The following is a 26,100-nucleotide window of genomic DNA, read 5'->3' as shown; positions in this document are numbered from 1 at the left end:
AAATGTAAAAAAAGCATTTCAGAAAGATTTGTTTCCAGATCAATGGTAGAAGACAAATATTCATGTTTTAGAAATTTGTTTTTTTGAAATATCAATTTTTGTTGAACACCTCCTTGCCTGATAGCATTCCAATAAATGAGGTGTAACTGTAAATAAGACCTTAATGTGAACTTATGCACTTTTGTATTCTCCGATGGGCCAGCAATATTAATAAAACTGATTTGTCATAGAAATTATATGGGACCAGAATCATTAGTATAAAGAGGTTACTGCTTTCATTAAAAGCACTTCCAAATTCATAGAGTTTATTTGTTGGGGGGAAAGAATACAGAATATTAATCTTCTGTGTCCTCTTTTTCAATGAGATATAATTGAAGAATTATTTTCTCACTAATAATAGTTTAAGGGAGCCTGATGAAAAAGGCTAAAACTGGTGTCACTATTGAATTTTTGCATGTGCACCTTTTTTTCTTGTAAATATGCATTTGTACCTGAAGGAAAAAAAATTTTCTTTCATTAATATCATAACATACTCAAAATATTTCTTCATTAATTAAGAAATAGAAGTGTGGGCTAAAATAGAATAAATACTTTAAAATGATTTTTTGAGTTTCAGTTTGCCAGTAGAAGTTTTTTCAAATGACAGTAACACTTTGCTTACCCTGCAAATGCTATGTGGATGGAATTTTCATGCTGTCCTGTGTTGGAGGTAGTAATGTCCTGAAGACAGTACCATACAGATGGAAATGTCGCTTATGTGTGCTTAAAGAAAAACCACATGCATTTTCTTCAGAAGCAGAACTTTGAAAGTTAAGTTCAGCTTTGTTTCATTCACACTGTAATGAACAGCAACTATTCTAATTTTTTTTTTACTAAGTTCCTGGTATCATAACAAAATAAATACATACTAGTTTACAAGATGTACCATAGAGTTTTCTAAGTGTGAATATATATACTCAATTTATTTGAGGGAGGTTTTTTGATTGGCTCTATGTTAGAATTGATATTTATGCTAACATGTGTTTGTGAAAACCTACTGTGCACTCCTGGGCTTCCCAGGTGGTGCAGTGGTAAAGAATCGCCTGCCAATGCAGGAGACACAAGAGACGCAGGTTCGATCCCTGGGTCGGGAAGATCCCCTGGAGAAGGAAATGGCAACCCATTTCAGTATTCTTGCCTGGGAAATTCCATGAACAGAGGAGCCTGGTGGGCTACAATCTGTGGGGTCCCATCCAAAGAATGGGACACGACAGAGCATACACACACACACACTATGCACTCAGCACTAAAATGTCTGTTTTAGCTCCCTTTCTTCATTACTCCCTTTCCTTTTCCTTTTAAGTTCTGTTTTATCATTTCAGCTTACATCTGGTTTTACAAAATGGCATTTCTGTTGCATCAGATAGTTTTAAAAGCAGACTCTTCTTACCTCTGCTGAGTATAACTGGTGTACTTGGATAGCAAACACAGAAACATCTTTGGCAGGTACAGCACTATTCTACTTAATTACTAATTGTTTCTGTTGGTATGAATAACGTGGTAAAGGAATGGAATATGGAATGAGTGTTTTTCTCAGCTTTTAAGTCTCATTTCTGATTCCTACTAGATGTGAAAATTGAATGTTCTTCCATTCTTTACATTATTATATCAACCTTTGCAATTGTGAAGAGCGAAGTTTCTTGATTTTTAGCTAGCATTATTTGTCTTACCAATTCTCAGGTGGCCCTAGTGGTAAAGAACCCCGCCTGCCAGTACAGGAGACATAAAAGATGGAGGTTTGATCCCTGGGTCAGGAAGATCCCTTGGAGAAGGGCATGGAAACACACTCCAGTATTCTTGCCTGGAGAATCCCATGGACAGAAGAGCCCCAAATCAGCATGCTACAGTCCATAGGGTTGCAAAGAGTCGGATGCAACTGAAAAGTCTTGATACACACACACACACACACACACACACACACACACATAAGATATATTTAATTTTGAATTTACATTGTAAGATCATATTTTTCCTTTTACTGAGGGTTGTTTATACATTTTTTTCAAATACAGTGAGCTGCTAAATGGAACCCAATGATCCAAAACCCACAATCAATAAGAATTTTATCTGCATTTGGTTATTAGGAGAGATAAAACATGAATTTACCAGAGATTATAAGGAAAATTACCCATGTTGTAGTCTAAGGTCAATTCATATTCAAGCCAAACCCCAACAGCTTCTATTATCCTTAATAAAAATTGATGCATAGGAATGCTGCCCTTAAGCCATTATAGTATCTCTAGTAATAAGAGAAAGATTTAATTAGGTTTACTTTCCTGGGTGTTCATTGAAAGGACTGATATTGAAGCTGAAACTCCAATACTTTGACCACCTGATGCGAAGAGCTGACTCATTTGAAAAGACCCTGATGCTGGGAAAGATTGAAGGCAGGAGGAGAAGGGGACAACAGAGGATGAGATGGTTGGATGGCATCACCGACTTGATGGACATGAGTTTGAGTAAACTCTGGGAGTTGGTGATGGACAGGGAGGCCTGGCGTGCTGCAGTTCATGGGGTCACAAAGAGTCGGACACGACTGAGCGACTGAACTGAACTGTATGTTGTTTATTAAGACCAAAATAAAGAAAAAGGACATATATTGAAAAGATTTTTACCAAAATGATTACTAGTAACCATGACATCTAAAAAGCATCACCCCGTGTTTTTATTAATTGAATGTATTTTATATGAACTATAGATTTTGTACAATAACATGCTTTATCTCTTCATAACACTGATGAAGAAAAGCTATTTCTTCTCATTCATTCATTTCATATGTTCATAATCTACTGCCACATTATTCTCCTTTTATCCATTAAAAAATTTTTTACCCAACTTCTTTTTAGGTACAGTAATAGCTAGGCCTTTGTTTAATTTACTATCTATACTGAGCATATTTGTTTATGAATGAAAAATCTACTCATTTTCTAAATCTTATCCATTGATAGAAACTGAGGTACAGTTAATTCAGCTGCAATAATATGAATATATTTTAAATACTACAAAAGTGAGAAAAGCAGTCATTGTAAAGGCGTGGCCTAAGTTTGGTGGCATTTATGCTTGTACGCAAGCCATTATGCTTGCAATTCTGTTTGCTGCCACTAGGTGGTGCCTGTTTGTAAATTTAACCTTCTAGGCTTCCAGTGCATGAATAAAAATGACCATGAGTTTATAGTATACATCTGGATCAGATTTTTTCAATGAAAATTAATTAGTTATTAAATTGTTCACTATAAATATTCAATCAGTCACTAATTATAGACAGGTCGATACACCACTTTAAGTAATATTTAAATAAATGAAAGTACATAATTATGAGTACCTTTATCCCATCAGACTTTATTATTAATAACCCCATATGCTTTCTTTTTTTTTCCTTCAGGGAGAATTTTTCTCTTCTTTTTAACTTTGTGTTTTAAGAAGCTTTAGTCTATACGCCTTTATACAGCTTCTTGTAGGCTTTCTGCTATAGCTGTCTCTTCTGCTGACCTAGTTAATTGCTTTTGCTGCTAGTTCTAATTACTCTAAATGACTAAGTCTGGTTTCTTTAGGTCAGGTGAAGTATTATTTCTTGGCATTTTTTATATAGAAAAGAAGCATGTCATGTATTCAGTACAATTACTCACTAGGTTTAGCTCCTTTATAGCCAGCAGTTATAGCATTCTATGCCTAACGCCAATAACACACACACATACACACAGCCCAAGTGCATGCACCTTTCCCTCTCTTCATGCACTGGTTTCCAGCAGTATAATATACACATGTAGATAAGTGGCTGTATCTTCTTTGGGTCTCTGAAAATCTTGTGGTGGTCTCTTTTCCACCAGCCAACTGCCAGCCACTGTCATGAATTCTAACTCATGCTTTCCTTTGGACTTTGATGCTTGGATTGTTTTGAAAGCTAATTTGCATCGAATAGTAAAGATTATCTATTAACTTCCGTAGCAAGTTCCTGGCAGTTTTATAGTCTGCTTTGTAGAAAGAGGCCAGTACTCTGTTTTCTTTTGAACTTTTGAAAGAATTTATTTCAACTTCCCTTTCAATAAAAAGAATGCTATTAAGCAGAGACATAGTGGCTTCAGTTCTTATGATCATATGTATCATATGTATGAAAATCAAGAGTTTAAATATGAAGAGAAAGGACAGAGAATGACACTGATAGAGGAAGAGAAGGAAGGGAGACTCAGATACACACGCACACAGACACAGAGACCGAGAAAGAAAGAAACAAAGAAAGATATTAAAACTTCTCCAAGATGTAGGACAAAGTATTCAGTTCTGATTGTTAGAACTGAGCTCTTGTGCTGGCTGTGTCACTAACTTTCTTGTAACTGTCACCAAGTGATTTATCATTTATAGTCCTGTTATCAGGAAAATGAGGGAATTGGCCTGTAGATCATCATGCCCACACTGTGAGTCTGTGACTTGTGCTCATATTAAAGCAAAAATGTGGGGAATGTATCTTAGCTTCAGATCTGCCTGAGTTCATGACTAAACAACTCAACTACCAATATCAGGCACAGATTTTTATGTGTCTTATTTTATGTGTCTTCATTTTTATAATGAAGATGTATAGGTTCACTCTTTCTCCTTTCCTTTCCTTTATTTCCTGGACCTGCTGCTATCAAGGCAGTGCTTCACATTTGGGAGACATTGGTAGATATAACACTTTCATATTCACACTAAAGAAAAACAGGAACCCTGGAGTGCTTATTTCTTTCATTCACATAGACACAGTCATTCTGATTTAGAAGAAATGTTACCTTTGGATAAGAGAGAGTATTCTAAGAGGACACAGCTTGTCTCCCTTGTCTCTGTATTTCTAGGAGTTTGTGGTTATAAAGCAAAGGACGTTCAGAACTTAATCGTATGCCACCTCTAATAATTTGGAGAGGTGAGGTTATCTCCCCAAATAGATTATAAACTACTTGAGGGAAGGGAATCTATCTTAAATGTATTTTTTGTTACTCAAAGACCAAATGTAGTGCTATGCGTATAGCCTACAAGTTAGCAATGTACTTCCTATCTGATAAAAAGTGACTGGCTTAATGGCATCTTAGCTTAGGACGGTGATTTTGATTTTTCTGATGCAACATCCAATGCAATGTGATAGAAACCCAGCGCAGAGGAGCAAGCGCATCACCTAGTGAAGCAGGTCAATGCACTGTTGCACAGCCCAGTCTCTGAGCTGGCTCTTCACTGTGTTGAGCTAACATGTGCATCTCCACACTCTCTATTTTCACCTCTAGATCCATCTGGAAAAAAAGAAAACAAGTCAGCTTCTTGCCTTTATATTTGCTTGTTTATCTGCAGAGTTCCTCATTTCCTAAGTGTTTGTATAAGGAAGTTGATGGCTTCAGAGTAAATTCACAGCAAAACACTAAAAAAATTTTTTTAGTCATTGTAGTCATGGGTTGGGGTTTGTCAGATTCCTATTTCCATATTGAACAAGACAAGTCTGATGATTTGTTTCAGAAGCACTTTTTAGTGCCAAGCACTGTCCAGAGTGCTTTGTAAATATTAATATGAGCACATTTTAATCTGCAAACCAACCCTGTGAGATTGATAGTCATTAGCACCATTTTATGGTTGGGGAACCTGAAGTACAGATGACTTAGATAAGTTGCCCAAGGTCTTTCAACTGGGAGGCAAGAGGTGAGATTGTGAACAAGGACTTCTTGTTTCAAAATTCTATGTCAACCACTATGCTGTGGTAGGTTTTATTTTTTAATTTTTTAAGCTGAGTCATTTCATTTTTTTCTCTTTTTTGTTCTCATAAGTAAGTACCTAGTTGTTTAAAGTTTTCCAATTTTTCATGAGACTTTATTCAACTTTTCTTTATAAGGTCTGAAAAAGGTACTGCTTAAAGATCTGGAAAAATTCTGCTTCCATTTATTCTGTTCGTTTTTGCCACCTTGAAGCACTATACCTTTATTTTGACCATATAAAACTTTTTCCTTTTTAATTAACTGATGTGCTAATATCTAGTTAAGTTCTACTTCAGTCTCTAAGGATACTGTTACATCAGCTCTGTTTTCTGCCCCTAGGGAAGCTCTTTACTTTTTTTTCCATCTAGGTCCTTTGTCCTCTCCCACATTAAATTTATTTAAATGTTTGCTTTGACTCAAGTCAAACCTAAACATCAAATTAATACCATAATTTGCTCATTTATACATTTTTCACTTTCTTTAAATTCCTAACAACCAGCCTACCACGTCTGAGACCAGTTCTATGTCACCAACCTGGATCTTGGATTTACGGAGTGTCTACCTCACACCAGCGATTTTCACATCTGTCATATGATTGAATTCTACTAGAAAACTGAGGTGATGAGGTTAAATATCTTGAGCAAGGATCAAATCCAGGTCTTTGTGATTCTAAAGCTCATTCTATATGCTACAGAACTGACCTTTTCATTTTTCTGGGCCTTAGTTTTCTCATTTGTGCAATGAAAACAAATGGATTGAGAGCCTATTAAGTTTCAGGTACCAGGCTAGGTCCTGTGCAAAAGTGGTTCACAGAAATAGTTGCACAGCTATGATATAATAGGCTCATGACGAGGAGTTCTGTTTGAGAACTGTTTGATGCCTTCTGCTTGGTGTAGGTGAGAAGCTGACCCCTGAGAAACAAGTGAAATTTGTCCATTTCTTCGGAAGCACATTCTACAATTCGATTCTGCCTTAAAATATATCCATTAATAAAATCACATTGTACCCTTCTTTCTATAAACAGACTTATTAAGTGTGTGGCATCACAATTGTAGTTTGTTAGACTATTAAAGTCCATGAGAGGGAACTCAGCTTCCTCTGTGATAACCTAGATGGGTGGGATTGGGGGGAGGGAGGTTTAAGAGAGAGGGGGTATTTCTTTCATATAGCCAATTCATTTTGTTATACAGTAGAAACTAACACAATATTGCAAAGTGATTACCCGCCAGTAAAAAATTTAAAATGAGACATAAAAAAGCCCAAAAGAAGAGGAACCCTATCCAGTGCCTTGTAGATAGTACCTAAAACATATTTCGAGGATAAATGAAGGGAAAAATAATTTTTGTAAATGTATGCATTCTTGCACACAATGGACCATTCAAAGATTTTTTTAAATGAGCACTATGTTTTGCATATTGCCACCTTTATTATTTATGTAGTTTTCAACTTAGCATTTATTGAGAACCTAGTTGCTCCAAGTACTGTGCTAGGGGAGATAACATTAAACATACTTACATTTCTGGCAGTGTTAGCATTATTCTTTTATTCTTGAGTGCAGTTATAGAATCTAGAACAGTTTTAATAAGAATGGTGGAAATGGAAGTCATCTTGTAGTGAGGGCAAGAATGACTGGGAGTGAGGAAGAGGAAGTGTCAGTTGGAAGATATTCTAGCAATGAAGGCTTAGGAAGTCTTCTTGAGACAGACATAGAGCTGAACTGTAGAAAAGTCACATGGATATTTGTGGGAAGATGCCTGAGGAACATGGTCACACATGGAGTGAGTGAATTCCTAAGGATATTATAGTTTGGCCTGTCAGTAACCTTGTGGGCCTTAACAGAAGTCATAAGTTATTTTCAAATGAAAGGTATGTAACATCTGAATTCCTAAAATCATGTCATCTATCCATTAAGATCATCTTTACCAAATTTGTTTAAATTTGAAAATAAAATGCAAACATGAGGAGCTGTGACTTACCCTTGACATCTAGTTATCTATAACCAAAGTTAATCCTTAATAAATGTTTGGGATTTCCCTGGTGGCACAATGGATGGGAAGACCCCTACCACTTTCAGGGGACACAGGTTCAATCCCTGGTCTGGAAAGATCACACGTGCCGAGGAACAACTAAGCCCATGCTCCACAACTACTGAGTCTGTGTTCTAGAGCCCTTGAGCCATAACTACCGAAGCCCACGTGCCATAACTACCGAAGCCCACGTGCCATAACTACCGAAGCCCGCGTGCCATAACTACCGAAGCCCGCGTGCCATAACTACCGAAGCCCGCGTGCCATAACTACCGAAGCCCGCGTGCCATAACTACCGAAGCCCGCGTGCCATAACTACCGAAGCCCGCGTGCCATAACTACCGAAGCCCGCGTGCCATAACTACCGAAGCCCGCGTGCCTAGAGCCCGTGCTCTGCATCAAGAGAAGTCACTGCAACAAGAAGCCCCATATATTGCAACAAAGAGTAGCCCCCCTCACCACAACTAGAGAAAGTCCATGCCCAGCAACAAAGACCCAGCACAGCCAAAAATAAATAAAAATAATAAATGTGTGGAGAGTGTACCTATGAGAGAGATTATGGTGAACTACAATCAATATGTATTCAGTAATTGGACATGAGCCATCTACTCTCAATGGCTTAGGGTCCTTCATTTACTTGCCTGAAGCTAGACTTGATCTTTCAGGATTGCTTGCAACTCCAGAATTCTTAAAGTCTTTATCCCTTGGTGAAAGAATCTTTTTTGACTTTTGACAAAACTAATAACCCAAGTTGTATTGTTTTGGTGATTACTTATTGGAAAATTGTTTTCTTCCTTGAGGCTTGAATGATTTTAGTGGAACAAGTACAAGTGATGATATCATCCATATTTGGACACTGGGAATTTAAGCTCAGTTTTATGTCAGTGTAAATTGAAGAAGTTTCTATTATGCTGAGAACCCTTATGATCTTTTGTGACATGTGTGTGTAAGTCACTCAGTCGTGTCTGACTCTTTGCAACCCCCATGGACTATAGCCCGCCAGGCTCCTCTGTGGAATTATCCAGGCAAGAATACTGGAGTGGGTTGCCATTTCCTTCTCCAGGGGATCTTCCTGACCCAGGGATCGAACCCCAGTCTCCTGCATTGCAGGCAAGTACTGTTATTTAAAATAGAATCGAGGCATTTTGATTTCCTTCATTGATATATTGAATTATATGGAAGTTCAATTTAGTCATTTTAGTCATTCAGTACTTGGTGATATAGATGATATCATGTTAACCTAATTTCCTTATCATTCATATAAGGTATGTTCACATGATTTTAAATTGATGAACACAACATGGTAACTACAGTATAGAAGTTTATTCGTTTTAATGAGGTTCCATTCACCTGAGTATAAATGTAAATACTCTTTAATTCAATGTTTAAGCCATTACTCCCTCTCTTCCTCCTCCTCCTTTTTTGCTTGGCCATTTAAACTGAGTTGATTTTTGAATGATTCTCATCTATAGGTATTAATAGTTTCTTATTTTCCATATGTGTTGGTGCTTACCTTAGTGAACAGAGTTCCTAGTTGGTTTGATTTCACCATTTCCTTAAGTTTTATTTTCAAATCCTGCTTTCTTTTCAGGCTCTTACTCAGATCATGTCCTGAAATCTTCATATAGAAAACATCATTTTTATTTTGCCTTCTCCTTTTGATTTACATCCTCCCTGTTTTGATATAGCACATTTACAAATTATCAACAGAGAGAGGAGATTTAAAAGGTGCTGGCTACTTTGCTGTAGTATTATAGCTTCACAGTTTTTTCATAATTTCTTCATCTTGGTTCAGAGTTTTCACTTTGATTCAGATAGCCATTTTTTTTGTAGAGAATTTTATTATTGGGGGAAGGACTTAGTATGCCCAAAGGCTTTTATGCTTCCCTTCTGCCAGCTGGATGCCAGGTTTCTGGACCACATGTTCATTAGAATGGGTGATTTTAAACCCAATGTGTCTAGCATTTTCTAACTTATTTGCCGGACATGCATGAAAAGATATATTTTTAAAAAATTAAGCAATGCAGGATCCTCTGGCTTCCATGGATAGGCAGTAATGAGCTTTCATATTGTAATTACAGGAAGCTGGGAAGAAAATTGAGAAACTGGTGATTTTTAGATTAGCATCCATGACTCTATTACTGTGACATCTGAGAACTTTAAATATTGAAAAACTCAGCACCACTATTTGGTGATAAGTCTGGAACTGAGATTTGTGACAGATTTTGTTTTGAAATTAGACTTTAACATTGCTCCTTAATATTATCTACTTCATAGAATATTGGGATGATTGAATGAAATAATGAATATAAAACTCTTAACACAGTGTCTGGCACAAAACAGAGCTCCATAAGTGTTAACTATTATTAACATCTAGAAATACCAGTTGTTTAATAACTAAGATACCACTTTAGAATACATCATAAAGTGTGCTCAACGAAATATTTATCCTTCTCATTGTGTTTTAGTGGTTATTTTGTGAACCCTGAACATACTCTTGGAATTTTTTACTCAATAAAATTTCCAGTATCTCAATTGATTTGAAATTGATATAGAGAATATTTTTAATGGAATAGTTGGTATATTTATTCTGACCACAGAGGACAGAAAGAGAAGTGGACTCATAGACAGAAGTAGAAAAAAAGAAACCAAAACCAAACATTGGGTTAGCAGGAGGAATATGCCAGATTGTTTGTTTTGGCTAGCAATAGGCTGTGGCCAGGAGGGTCAGATGGTTATAAGCATGTGAGCTCAGTCTGATTCTAAAAAGGTTATAGAAATTAAAGAAGACCAGGTAGACCATAGTAGAAAAGTAGAGTCTAGAGTTTGTCTACAGTAGAGAGGCAGTTTAGACAAAATCATGTGTGCCAAGAAGGTGGTGGTCTCTGAAACTGAGAGAGGCTGTTGAGGCAGTTGCATTGAAATGAATGGAAGACACAGGCCCACTAGGGTCAGTAATTCCTTATAATATTAGTGCCAAGGGACCATCTTTCCCCAGGGACTCAAAGCTTCAGAGAGCACCCTTCTGGTTTTCAGAAGTGTGAAATTCACCCATAGCCAGGAATTAAGCTCAAACATGGAGACGTGATGTCAGTGAGAGGAACTAAATGAATCAGGACAATTGGGTTAAATGTTTGGAATCTGCCCACCCATCTGACCACAAGATATGAGATATGATGAAATCAAACTGTGTACTCTTCATGTGTAAACTAACAATTTCAGGCATTTTAGCCAAGTAGATGAACCTTTCTGGGCCTCTGTTCAAGGCCGAAGTAATCGATAGTTTACTTTGCTCCTTACTGCCTTTGATAATTCTGCTGTAACCACATTTACAGTTATTTGGGTTGTTCTCATATTTGATGTGGGCTTGATTTTTCCATGCCTTTCTTTTTAAAATCTGAAATCTGGATTTAAACTCTACACCTTACAGAAGTAGAAACATAAGTTATTTTCTCATTTATTGAGGCAAGCTAGAATTGAAGTTGATAGATTTCGGAATTGTTCTTATAGAAGATGAGTATTATATTTCAGGGTTTAGGTATTGCTTTCCATTCTCAGGGTACAATTAAAATGATCTTTTTTCCAATTCCTTTCCACTTTGGGGGTTTTGTAATCTTTCCTTTGAGACTTGTTGACACTGACCTTGAAAGATAGAAGAGAACTATTTTACCTGGGCCATGAAGACAACTACATAATGATAGTATTATAGTTACACGTCTTTCTTTAGTGTTAGCAATGCCATTTACTACTTGTCCAAAATTCGGTTAAAAGACGTTAAAAGGACAGCCTATTTTACATTTTCTCTAAATTTTTCTATAAAGAAACACTCATAATTTCCAATCCAGTATAAATTACTCTGAAATATCAAGAGAGAAATGGAATTCTTATTTTAGAGGCCATTAAGGATATTATCAGGACAGTATAAAGTTTGGGAAATAGAGAACTTAAGATTCTGTCCTGTCTGTTCTCCAAACTCTTCACTTCTAATTCTTTTTAAAAATTTCAGTTTATTTAAGCAAACAAATAAAAACATTTATCCATTTCTGCCACCCTCACCCCTGGAAGCCACCAATCTGTTTTCTGTATGAACACTTTGGTTTTATATGTGTGTATGTATGTATTTTTTTCCATATGTAAGAGATCATATGGTATTTGTCTTTCTCAGACTTATTTCACTTAGCATAAGGCCCTCAAGGTCCATTCATGTTGTCACAAATGGCAGGATTTCATTCTTTTTTTGTGGCTGAGTAATATTCCATCATATATACCTATAAATCACCGTTTCTTTATCCATTCATGTACCCTTGGGCTGTTTCTATACTTTGGCTAATGTAAACAATGCTGCATTGAATATGGAGGTGCATGTATATCTTCAATTTAGTGTCCTTATTTTCTTCCAAGAAATACCCAGAAGTGGGATTGCTGTATCATATGGTAGTTCTATTTTTAATTTTTTGAGGAACCTCCATACTGGTTTTCCATTGTGTCATTGTTTCAATGTACCAATTTGCATTCCTGCCAGGAGTGCACTAATTTTCCTTCACATCCAAACCAACATTTGTTATTTCCAGTCTTTTTGATAATAGCCTTTCTAACAGGTGTGAGGTGATAGCTCATTGTGGTTTCTCTGATGATTAACAATGTAGAGCATCTTTTCAGGTATGAGTTGGCCAACTGTATGTCCTCTTTGGAAAAATGTCTATTCAGATCTTCTGCACACTCTAAAATCAGGTTCCTTGGCTTTTTTTCTTTTTCTTTTTTTTTTTTTTGCTGTTGAGTTGTAGGAGTTCTTTATGTATTTTGGATATTAATTCCCTTATCAAGATATATGATTTGCAAATATTTTCTCCTATTCAGTAGGTTGCCTTTTTATTCTGTTGGTTTCCTTTGTTGTGAAGAAGCTTTTTATTACAGTGTGGTCCCACTTATTTTTTATTTTGTTGCTTTTATTTTTGGTGTCAGATTAAAAAAATCATTGCCAAGACCTTTGTCAAGCAGGTTACCACCTATGTTTTCTTCCAGGAGTTTAGTGGTTTCAGGTCTTATATTTAATCTTTAATCCATTTTGAGTGAATCTTTGTGTGTGGTATAAGATAATAGTTTACTTTGATTCTTTTTGCATGTGGCTCTCCAATTCTCCCAACACTGTTTATTGAAGACACTATCCTTTCCTCATTGTGTGCTCTTGGCTTCTTTTGTTATAAATTAATTGACCATGTATGAGTGGGTTTATTGATGGGCTCTCTATTCTTTTCCATTGAACTGTGTGTCTGTTTTTATGGAATACTGTAATTACTATAGCTCTGTAATATAGTTTGAAATCAAAGACCATGGAGTGATGCCTCCAGCTTTGTTCTTTCTCAAGATTGCTTTGGCTATTTAGGGTCTTTTATAGTCCCATACAAATTTTAGGATTGATCCTCTGTTTTTGTAAACAGTCTCATTGGAATTTTGATGGAGCTTGTATTGAACCTGGATATGGAGAAGGAAATGGCAACCCACTCCAGTATTCTTGCCTGGAAAATCCCATGGACAGAGGAGCCTGGTAGGCTACAGTTCATGGGGTCGCAAAGAGTCAGACACGACTGAGCGACTTCACTTCACTTCACTTCATTGCTTTGGGTGGTATGGATGTTTTAACAATATTAATTATTTCAATCCATGTTTACAGAATATCTTTTCATTTATTTCTCTCTTTTAAATTTCTTTCATAATGTATTGCAGTTTTCAATATATAGGTCTTTTACCTCCTTGGTTAACTTTATTCCTATGTATTTTCTTCTTTTTGATGCAATTGTAAATAGGATTGTTTCCTCACTTTCTCTTTCCAGTAGTTCATTATTAGTGTATAGAAACACAACAAGCTTTTTTGTATTGACTTTGTATCCTACAACTTGCTTGAATTCACTTAACTAGTTTTAAAAGTTTTCTAATAGAGTTTTTAGAGTTTTCTATATATAATATCACATCATCTGCAAATAGTTTTAGTTTTTCCCATTCAGCTTGGATTTCTTTTTGTTTCTTTTTCTTGCCTAATTGCTCTGGATAGGATTTTCAGTATGAATTGAATAAAAGGTGTCTGAAAATGTCACTTGTCTGGTTCCTGATATTAGCAGAAAAGCCTTAAGCTTTTAATCACTGAGTATGATATTAGCTGTGGGCTTGTTGTATATGGCTTTGATTATGTTCCTCTATACCCTTTGTTGAGAGTTTTTATCATAAATGGGTGCTGAATTTTGTCAAATGCTTTTTCTGCATCTGTTGAGATGATCATATGATTTTTATCCTTCATTTTGTTAATGTTGTTTAGATGTTAAACCAACCTTCTGTCCCTGGAATAAATCCCACTTGACCAGGATTTTTAAAATCCTGTTCATCCCATCGCTCAACCCCTGGCAACCATTGACTGATTTTTTGACCATCTCCACAGTCTTACCTTTTTCAGAATGTCATAGATTTAGAATCATACACTATGTAGTACTTTCAGATTGGCTTCTTTCACTTAGTAATATGCATTTAAGTTTCCTCCATGTCTTTTCATGGCTTGATAGCTCATTTCTTTTAGTGCTGAATAATATTCCATTTTCTGGATATACTACAGTTTATTTATCCATTCACCTGAAGAAAGGAACATTTTGGCATCTTCCAAGTTTGTGCAATTATGAATAAAGCTTCTGTAAAAACAAAACAAAAAAATAAAATAAATAAAAATTTTAAAAATAAAATAAGTTTTATTGAGGTATAATTGACATACATTATATTAGTTTCAGATATATTGCATACTGATTTGGTATTTGTATATTATGTGAAGGTGTATGATCTTTTTAATGTATTATTGAATTCAATTTGCTAATATTTTATTGAGGATTTTTGTATCTATGTTCATCAGGGATATTGACCTGTAGTTTTCTTTTCTTGTGGCAGTTTTGGCTGATTTTGATATCAGGGTAATGCTGGCCTTGTAAAATGAGTTTGGAAAAGAACCATTCTCTTCTGTTTTTTGGAAGAGTTTGAGAAGGATTGATATTAATTCTTCTTTGAATGTTTGGTAGAATTCACCAGTGAAGTCATCTGGTCCTGGACTTTTGTTTGTTGGGAGGTTTTTGATTACTTATTCAATCACCTTGTTTGTTATTGGTCTGTTCTAGTTTTCTGTTTCATCATGATTTGGACTTAGTGAGTAGTGTGTTTCTAGGAATTTATCCAGTATTTCTAGGTTGTCCAATTTGCTAGTGTATAATTCCTCATAGTAGTCTCTTATAATCCGTTGTATTTCTATGATATCAGTTGTAATATCTACTCTTTTATTTCTAATTTTGAGTCTTTTCACTTTTTTTCTTTCTTGGTGAATAACTCTTTACTAAAGTAGCCAGCTTGGAAATAGAACTGCCATATGACCCAGCAATCCCACTTCTGGGCATACACACCGAGGAAACCAGATCTGAAAGAGACATGTGCACCCCAATGTTCATCGCAGCACTGTTTATAATAGCCAGGACATGGAAGCAACTTAGATGCCCATCAGCAGACAAATGGATGAGGAAGCTGTGGTACATATACACCATGGAATATTACTCAGCCATTAAAAAGAATTCATTTGAATCAGTTCTAATGAGATGGATGAAACTGGAGCCCATTATACAGAGCGAAGTAAGCCAGAAAGATAAAGACCATTAGGAATTTAGAAAGATGGTAACGATAACCCTATATGCAAAACAGAAAAAGAGACTCAGATGTATAGAACAGACTTGTGGACTCTGTGGGAGAAGGCGAGGGTGGGATGTTTCAAGAGAACAGCATCGAAATATGTATATTATCTAGGGTGAAACAGATCACCAGCCCAGGTTGGATGCATGAGACAAGTGCTCAGGCCTGGTGCACTGGGAAGACCCAGAGGGATCGGGTGGAGAGGGAGGTGGGAGGGGGGACCGGGATGGGGAATACATGTAAATCCATGGCTAATTCATTTCAATGTATGACAAAAATCACTGCAATGTGTAAAGTAATTAGCCTCCAACTAATAAAAATAAATGGAAAAAAAGGAAAAAAAAAGAAAGAAAGCTAGTGTTTTAAAGCAAAAAAAAAAATAAAGTAGCCAGCTTTCCAATTAACTCTAGGCAGTTAGCTTACAGATATACATTACAGTCTTGTGTATAATGTGAATGTGAAATAATGCCTCTAGCAACAATAACTTCAGAGATAGAGGATAGAACTCTTGTGTATTCTTGCTCAGGAAATTTACTTTCCTAGAAAACTCCCTTCAAGTCTACTAGAACTGTGGGCATTGATGTATTAAATTACTTGATCCTTGAAATCAGGGTATGTTTGCTTCTCTTCCAGCTTTTCTAGCCATAAAGCTTTTTTCCACTATCCTTTCACCAGTCTTATAAGTGCTCCTAATAACGATTGGAGGTTTTGTACTGAGATTGAGAGTCTGAATTTATTGGACACAATACCAGTGATGAAGTCAGGGAAGGATGCCTACTAGATAGTGATGAATCCCTTTACATGATCAAATCACTTAGATGCTACTTTAGTTTACCTCTCTGACAAATAGTCATTCTTATGTGACTTACAAGTTTGACTAAAGAGTTCCTTGAGCTGTTTGTAAGTATTTAAAGGATAATTAAACATTTTGTGATAGCTTCTGATGATTGTTTTGCAATTTGTGCATGTGTGTGTGTTGGTGAATAGTCAGTGTTCGACCAAATCGTGATAACGATTAAATTGGCCATGAAAATTCAATTGAGTTCAATTCAGTATGTACTTTGGGAAGAGTGTGAACATTTTCCAGTCACTGAGGTGCTGGTTAAAGTCCTGTAGCAAGAATTTACAGGATGCCATTACAGCCAAAAAATTGCTATCTAAATTTAACTCCTGGCTTGAGCTTGTTCTGTAACAAAATCTGAAAAAAAAGGTCCTTGTTGAAATGTCAACTATGTTTTTAAAAGGAATTTAAAAGATTAAGATTGAAAAGCATTTGAGCTACTTCATAAAATTGGAATAGTTATGTGACCTTAATGATGGGGGTCATTGATAAATGTGTAATTAAAACGAAAGCAGGAAGCTGCACTTTCCATTTGTTTCTTTATCTACTTTTCATGCCAGCCTAACTTGAATCATTGCCTGTGCTATCCTCCCAAAGCCTGTGAACTAGAGAGAAACACTCTGGCTTCCACCCACTTCTCTCTCATCTTTTCTTCTTCCAGAGTGTGTCAGATGTGTAAGCTTTGCTCTGAATGTGTTGTGGGCTCTTTAAATAAAACAATTTTTCAAGGGCGGATCATTGTTAACCATAGTGTGTTTATGGCCACCGAGTATCTACTCTGCTTAAAATATTTGAGAAAGGCTCCTATTTCTGTAGTAAGCACACACTCCTGGAGCCATTTTTAAGAATCTTCAGAAACTACCTACACACAATTTCTCTTACACAGTGTGAACCTGCCATCCTAGCCAGCCCACGTCTGCTCACCATCCTACAAAATCTCCTCATCCTCATCTGTGCTGTTCCTCTTTCCAGGAAGTCTCTCTGATCTCTACCCTCACCTAGGTCCTTCTCATTCTTTAAGGTCCAGCTCCACTTTCTCTTCTGAGAAAACTCCCTTGACAACTTCAGGCTTGAGTAATATCCTTTTCTCAGAACTCTCATCCCATTTGTTGTTAATGTCATTGAATTTTGCCGTTAATTGTATACATTACTGCTGCTGCTGTTTAGTCGCTGTGTCCGACTCTTTGTGACTCCAAGAACCATATAGCCCACCAGGCTCCTTTGTCCATGGGATGTCCCAGGTAAGAATACTGTAGTGGTTTGCCATTCCCTTCTCCAGGGGATCATTCCCACCCAGAGACTGACCCAGTGTTTCCTGGGTCTCCTGCTTGGCAAGTGGATTCTCTACCACTAAGCCATCTGGGGAGCCCCAGTTGTCTGCATTGTTTGCTTTTATTTCATATCATGTTGTTCGTATCTCCCAAACTCAATAGAGGTTTGTCAAATACAGTTTTAAACTCATCTGGTTCCCCCGATGCATGTGACATAAGTCTGTGCCTATAGTTGGTGGACATAATGAATGTTTGTTGATTAACTGATATTTTCCCACATGAATATTTTTTAAATTTATTTATTGAGATATAGTTGATTTATGATATTATTAATATAAAAGTTTAAGGTATACAACATAGTGATTCACAATTTTTGCAAGATTGTACTCTGTTTATAGCTATTATAAAATATTGCCTATATTCCCTGTGTTCTACAATATATTCTTGTAGCTCATTTTAGGCATAATTGTTTGTAGCTCTTAACCCCCCTACCCCTAAGTTTCCCCCTCCCCTTCCCTCTCCCCACTGGAAACCACTCGTTTGTTCTATGTGAGTCTGCTTTTTTGATACATACACTGATTTAATGTTTTTATTCCATATACAAGTGATAACATACAGTATTTCTCTAACTCATTTCATGAAGCTTAATACCCTCTAAGTCCATCCACGTTGTTGCAAATGGTAACATTTCATTACTTTTTATGGCTGAGTTGTATTCCATTTATCTGTGTTTCATGTTTTCTTTATTCATTCATCTGTCGATGGACACTTAGGTTGCTTCTGTATCTTGACTGTTGTAAATAATGCTCCTTTGAGCATTGGGGGCGCATGTACATTTTCAAACTAGTGTTTTCAGTTTCTTGGGATATATACCCAGGATTTGGTGGATCATACGGTAGTTCTTGGAGAAGGCAATGGCACCCACTCCAGTACTCTTGCCTGGAAAATCCCATGGACGGAGGAGCCTGGTAGGCTGTGGTCCATGGGGTTGCTAAGAGTCAGACAGGACTGAGCAACTTCACTTTCACTTTTCACTTTCATGCATTGGAGAAGGAAATGGCAACCCACCCCAGTGTTCTTGCCTGGAGAATCCCAGGGACGGGGGAGCCCGATGGGCTGCCGTCTATGGGGTCGCACAGAGTCGGACACGACTGAAGCGACTTAGCAGCAGCAGCATGGCAGTTCTATTTTTAGTTTGAGGAACTGCCATACTGTTCGCCACAGTGGCTGCACCAATTTTCATTTCCAGCAACAGTGTACAAGGGTTCCCTTTTCTCCATATCTTCACCAACATTTGTTATTCCATATGAATGTTTTTAAAGGCCTCATTTGTTTGAACTTTATGGAATCATAAAATAGGTATTTTTTAAATAGATAAAATGAATGATGGTATGATTTTTTGTTTTTGCCACCCTCCCATCCCCATTCGTGGCCAACCAATTGAATGTACAATTCTCAGGACCAGGAGTTAATCTTGTTCGCCTTTGCATCCCCAGCACCTGGATCAGTGTCTAGGTCAATTGGATGCCCAATAAATGTTTGTTGAATGAATCTTCAGCAAAATCATCCTGCACATGTTAAATGCAATCAGTCTTGTGACATTTTATATTTCTTTCATCTCAAATGCTTGAACATTATAGGACTTAAATTGCCAAATATATTATGTTTCTGTTGTCTTCAATTTTAAATTCAGTTTTTTGGTTATCTTTTAGTGGCTCTGGGATTTCTGTCCCATGGACATAAGCAATTAACCAGTGCTTTTAAATAACAACTGTGTTTAGGATCCAGTTTTAAGTTGTTTTTATGTTAAACTGGATTAGTTTTACATATTTACATGGCATTTATTAGCAAATTCTCATAATTTAATATATTATTTTTAAAGAGATATATCTTTTTTTTAAAAAAAAAAAGATGAACTCCTCTGACCAACAAAACCAATCACATATGTTGCCAGAGATATGTTTGAAAGAGACACTGTCGCACCTGTTTTTTTTTTTCCCTTTTATGACCAGTGTATGAACTGAGATGGGTCTTTTAATTGCTTTATGAAATAGAATAATTTGACTTACCTGATTTTTGTAAAAGATAAAGTCATTAACCTGGGAATATTGTGAAAAAAATTCAATGAGGCTTTTTTTTAAAAGAAAGCTTAATGAAAAAGTTCTGCACATAGGTGAAATATCCTTATTTTCAGAGACTTATTTTTTTGTTCAGATAGAAAACTCAGTTTTCCATCGGATGCTTGTGAAATCATGGTTTCCATCTGTAGATCTGAGGACCTCTCATATGCTTAAAGAACATAGATTGGTGGACCACTAAGCAAAACACATGAAGGAAATAGAACTTGAAGCAAATTCTAAAACTTGAAAGCTTTTAAACTTTGTCAGCCTGCCAATTCAAGCAGTGTGTGGCAGGCATGTCGTATATTCGTAGAGCCAAAATAAATGGCCACAAGGAATTCCGAGGTAATACAGATTTAAGGAAAGCTTAAAATGGAAAGAAAGAAAACATTGTTTTCATTGTTTATTCAGGAGGCTGATAAATGCATTTAAAGAAATGCCTCTTGAGATATTGCTTTAGGTGCCAGAGAACATCTTTGTGATCTTCTGGACCAGGCATTGGCAATGTTTCTGTGTTATGTGCTGACTTGTGAAGGGAAGGCAAAAGAAAGGAGGAGTTGAGGAAAATGTAGCAAAAAGTGAGGGTGAAAGTAGCTGCTGGCAGTGACCTTGCAAGCCACTCTGGAGCAAGGTACTATTTTCATTGTATCAGTTGAAAATATTTAGTTTGTTTTACCATCAAGAAAAATTCCATGAGAAAAATGTGTGAACCCTTAAATCTATGTAATATATATATATATTTTTTTTTTCATATTCTTTTCCATTATAGCTTATTATAAGATATTGAATATAGTTCCCTATGCTATACAGTAGGACCTTGTTGTTTATCTGTTTTATATATAGTAGTTTGTATCTGCTAATCCCAAACTCCTAATTTATCCCTCCCCTCCCTTTCCCCTTTGGTAACTGTAAGTTTGTTTTCTATGTCTGTGAGTCTGTTTCTGTTTTATAAATAAGTTCATTTATCATCATTTTATTCCACATATAAATGATATATGATATTTGTCTTTCTCTGATTTTTTTCACTTAATATGCTACTCTCTAGGTCTATCCATGTTGCTGAAGATGCCAATATTTCATTTTTTATGGCTCAGTAGTATGCCATTATGTGTGTATATGTGTATGTGTGTATATATGTGTTTATGTACACACACATATACATATATACATACATATACATATATGTATACATATACACATACACACATGTATACATATACACATACATACACATACATATATATACACACACACACATATAGGCTTCCCTGGTGGCTCAGATGGTAAAGAATCCACCTGCAATGCGGGAGACCTGGGTTCGATCCCTGGGTTGGGAAGATCCCCTGGAGGAGGGCATGGCAACCCACTCCAGTATTCTTGCCTGGAGAATCCCCATGGACAGAGGAGCCTGGCAGGCTACAGTCCATGGGGTTGCAAAGAGTCTGACGTGGCTAAGTGACTAAGCATGCACACACATACATACACACACATATATACACACCACATTTTCTTTATCCAGTCATCTGTTGATGGGCACTTGGACTTTTTCCTTATCTTGGCTATTGTAAATAGTGCTGCAGTGAAACTGTCTTTTCCATTGTATATTCTTGCCTCCTTTGTTGAAGATTAATTGACTATAGGTGTGTCAGTTTACTGTCTTTCTCTCTATTCTGTTCCATTGATAGATGTGTCTGTTTCTGTGTCAGTACCACACTGTTTTGATTACTGTGGCTTTGTAGTATAGTTTGAAAGTCAGGGAGCATGATACCTCCAGCTTTTTTCTTTCTTCAAGATTGCTTTGGCAATTTGAGGTCTTTTATGGTTCTATATTAATTTTAGGATTATTTGTTCCAGTTCTGTAAAAAAATATCCCCTTTAAAAATCACATGAAAAAATACTTAGGAATAAACCTGACCAAGGAGGTGAAAGACTTATATGCTGAGAACTATAAAACATTGATAAAGGAAATTGAAGATGATTCAAAGAAATGGAAAGATATCCCATGCTCTTGTATTGGAAAAATTGGCCATGCTACCCAAAGCAATCTACAGATTTAATGCAGTCCCTATCAAAATACCCATGACATTTAAAAAAACTCCAAGATAAGATCTTGTTGCTATCAAAAGAGCAGTAATAGACCATTCCTTTTGGAAACTGAGTGCCGTATATATCAAGAATTGCAGATATTAATACTTCAATTTGAAAGCTATGATTATGAGAAAATACTCAACTTTATGATAGGTAGATATAGATAGATATCTGATAGATATGAAACTGACAGAGGTGGCCAAAACTCAGTCAGCCTAGAAGGTGCTCAACTGACAAAACTCCTTGCTTGAAAGGGTTCGTTACCATTTAATCTTTGACCTTTCACAGTAAGAATCCCAAGAAATGTTTAAATGCTCTAACTTGAAATGAGAAAAACTAAGTAAGACATGGTCTCTATTTTTATGGAATTTACAATCTAATAAGGGAAAAAAGCTAAGAACCTATAATAAATGTGTGATCCGTACCATAAGCGAGATACAATATTGTGACGTGATTAAGAAGGTGGGCTCTGGTCTAAGACTGGTGGGTTTGAACCATGTCTTGATGGTAGCTACATTAAGTTGTGCAAGACTCAACCCTTCCCCGCCTCTGTTTCCCCATCTATAAAATGGGAACAGTAGTACTCTCTTCAAGAGGAATATGGAAGGCAGTAAAACTTGGTGTGGGTAATTTCTGGGATACTGCTTTTAGTGACTTGTTTCTATTCAATAATGTTTGAGTGTGTGTTTAAGAGTGTCGTTAAGTTGCAGTGCTTGGTGTACCATTCATGGGTGAATTAGAGGCCCATGTTAGAATACCTAGAGTCTGTTTCCAGCCCTTCATAAACTCTCACAATCATTCTGCTTCACTGGGCCTTTGGTTTCTTCTCTATTTAAATGAACATAGGAAGTTCTCCAGCAGGGCGTTATCTGTCTTGTTCCACATCTGGAACAGTGCTTGGCTTATAGTAGACATGGATAAATGTTGGTATAGCACAACTTGGAGATATTATGAAGATGGCACTACAATATGTGTGAACATAACTTTGAGAAGGAATCATAAGTACTACACAGAAATGCTTGATTTTCCTTGTTTAAGATTCCAAAGAGAGATGAGAGATAGGAAACTGCTACATTTCTCTACCAGGATCTAAGCATGAGATTTAGAGTCAGAGAATCTTGCCAGGAGCTGTGTTTCTACCACTAGAGACTTTTTAACTTCAGATAATTTAACCTCCTTGAACTTCATTTCTTTCACTGGTCTTTTTTGGGTTATCTCCCATGCTGTAGAGTATTTTTTAGGGCTCCAAAGATCAATGAGATAAAAACACTTGTGAGCTGCAAATGTACAAGTACAAATGTACTAAGAAATTGTAACTTTTTAAGTTTTCCTTAGAATCATGAAAAGCAAACCTGCATTTCTATTACTCAAGTCTAAAGTAGTGAAGATAAAGCTGTGTTATCTCCCAAACAACGCTGATTTTTTAAATGGACCCCCTTACTCCCACCTTTTATACACAGATGAGCAAAGCTGCGTGAGGGAATGTCTCTGCACTGTCACACCAGCTTTTTTCAGTTGTTGCACCTAACTGGTTCTGCGCCAGCTCCGAAAATAGTTCCAGTCTGAAGGAAGACATGCAGACAAGTTCTGGCTGGAAATGTTTTGAGGAACTGGCCAGGGGCCCGTCAGAGGTTACAGGCCAATTTTAAAAATGAAGAAAATTCCTTCTCCCATTCCCTCTGTCTTATATAAAATGCATGGCCAGAGTTCAATTCCTATTTGTATTTTTCCTTTGTCAAAGTTTAAAGTTCAAATTTATTATTTATTATTGTTTCTGTACTTGATAGACCGATAGAAAAAATCTGCCTCCAGAACCTCACTCACTGTCTTATGTGCTGAGAAAAAAAAATATTATATAGATATATATTCTTTTTTGTTATTTTTTCTTTCAAATATATTTAGGCAACCTATATGATTTAGTTATAGGACTAAATTTGACTACTTCTTTAAATATAAACTTACAAACTCACAGAACATACTCTTTTAGAAGTACTTTCTATAATACAAATGTGGAAATGAATTTACTCTTGAAGTTCAACTTAGGAATACTACTTAGAAGAATTTGTGTCTAAGTAGAATCTAAGAAAGAAAAGAGTGGGGTAGCCAGTTCCATCACCTGTGAGACATTTTTGCTGTTGTTATTGTCGTGTCTCTTTAGACTTAATAAATAGCTTTATCAATATATAATTCACATACTATCCAGTTCACTCATTTAAAGTATACAGTTTAGTGAGTGGGCTTTTAGTATATTTGAAAATTGTGCAGCCATTATCACTATCTAATTCCAGAATATTTTCATCGCCCTCAAAGGAGACCCTATACACGTTCAGTAGTCAGTCCACTTTCTTCTCTTCTCCAGGCTCTCACAACCATTAATTTGCTTTCTGACTCAGGATTTAATATAAATGGAACCATACAGCATGTGGCCATCATGACTGGCTTCTTCCACTTGGCATCATTTTTTCAAAGTTCATTCATGTTGTGGCATGTGTCAATACTTTATTCCTTTTTAGGATAGAATAATATTTCATTGTGTGGATACATCACATTTTGTTTATCCACCCATCTGCTGATGGACACTTGGAATGTATCCACCTCTTGGCTATTCTGAATAGTGCTGCTTATGAACATGGGTGTGCAAATATCTCTTCAAGACCCTGCTTTCAATTCTTTTGTGTCTATACCTAGGCATAGAAGTGCTCGGTCATATGGTTACTGTTTAACATTTTGAGGAACCGTCAGACTGTTTGCCACAGCAGCTATACTATTTTACATTCCCATCACCAATGTTCAACAGCCCCAGTTTCTCCAATTTTTCTCTCTTTTTTATTGTAGCCATCCTAAGGATATGAAGTGGTATCCCTTTGTGGTTTTCATTTGTATTTCCCAATCTGGCTATTTAAATTAAAGAATATACTTTAAATGTTTTTCTAGCGGTCATTCGCCTGACAACCTTAACCCTCCAGAACATATTGCATGGAACGTACTGCAAAAGGGTCTCCAAATCTGTAAGAGCAGTCACACACCACACACCTTCTGCATGAAAGCCTGGTACTTTGTCCCCAGACATCTCATATAGTGAATAACTAACTCTTATTTAACACTCACGATTATGTAGTCCAGAAAGGAGCTGGACAGTCCACCATGGCAGATACTGTGGCAAGAAGGGAAATTACAGTAGAAGTGATAATTAATAATCTGCTACTGAAAGAGAACTATAATACTTCCCAGGACGTTTATAATACCAAGTCTTCAACCAGAGGTCAAATTATGCTCAGTACTTTTTAAGAAGACAAAGCTACATATAATACATTTTGGAAATATTTCCGTGAAGAATGACTTAGAGAAACACATTTTGCTCTTAAATGAATAAGCTTGGGTTTTCCATATACTTAATTTCCTAATGGTGTCTGAAAAATCAGGTGAATGTACAAAAGATAAACCGAAAATTCAGATTCTATAAAATTACTGAAGAAACTGTTTAAAAGAGTAAGTGAAATGTTTTCAAGAACTTTAATACAGCTTTTTTGATGGGTTAACAATTAGTTGATTTATCTGCTACTCAGAGCTTACTTTGGCTTTAGAAGGTCCCAGTTAATTTTGGTACATGTTCATGGCAGAATGCTGGTAAATTAACATTTATCTTCTCAGCTGAGTTCCTGGAAATTGTTGCTGGTTGACAGTGGGTTGAAGTACAAACCCTAAAACTGCACAATATTTAATGTATGACCAGTGTATGAACAGTCCGTTCTGTCTCACTTATTAGTCCACGCTGAAACTTCCTTCTGAGTTTCTCAATGTCCCTTCATAAAGACTGAGAACTAATAGAGCATACACCGAAAAAAATAAATCCAGCATCATTTCAAGGGTTTCTTTCTTGAACTGAAGCACATTTGACATTTCACAGTCTTCCCCCTGCCTCATTTGCAGTGAGTCTCCAGATAGTTGTGCCATGACTGTTTTATGTCATCATCAACAATTACATTTCAAGTACACAGTGTCCTCTTTCTGTTTTCTGGATTCTGAGAGCAGAACAAGCCTTTGCCCAGACCATAGTAAAGCCAGTTTCGTGGTAGGCCTTTGGTAGCCTCTCAAAGCTGGAGACACACAGGTGGATCATGACTGCATAAAGGGATGTCACGTCAGGGTCTGGCATTTTCTGTGCAGTGGAACCCCAAATGAATTTCTGCCACCAAACAGATCAAAATGCAACAGTCTTCTTTTCTTTTGAATTGGACTGTTGCCAAGTCTTATATTTCAACAGTAGGTCAAAGAGGTGGCTTTCTTTTACTATGTAGG

The 26,100-nt window shown here is 36.5% G+C and overlaps 1 protein-coding gene across 9 annotated transcripts in view; it reads left to right on the top strand.

Annotated features, from left to right (window-relative positions):
• Window positions 1–26,100, top strand: part of MBNL3 (muscleblind like splicing regulator 3) — a 117,431-nt gene that overhangs the window by 25,166 nt on the left and 66,165 nt on the right. The gene's annotated exons all lie outside the window — the stretch shown is intronic.

Source organism: Odocoileus virginianus, unplaced genomic scaffold (genome assembly GCF_023699985.2).
Source record: "Odocoileus virginianus isolate 20LAN1187 ecotype Illinois unplaced genomic scaffold, Ovbor_1.2 Unplaced_Scaffold_2, whole genome shotgun sequence".
NCBI classification, from domain to species: domain Eukaryota; kingdom Metazoa; phylum Chordata; class Mammalia; order Artiodactyla; family Cervidae; genus Odocoileus; species Odocoileus virginianus.
Note: the sequence above shows the minus strand (reverse complement) of the source record. Positions and strands in the feature narration are given on the sequence as shown.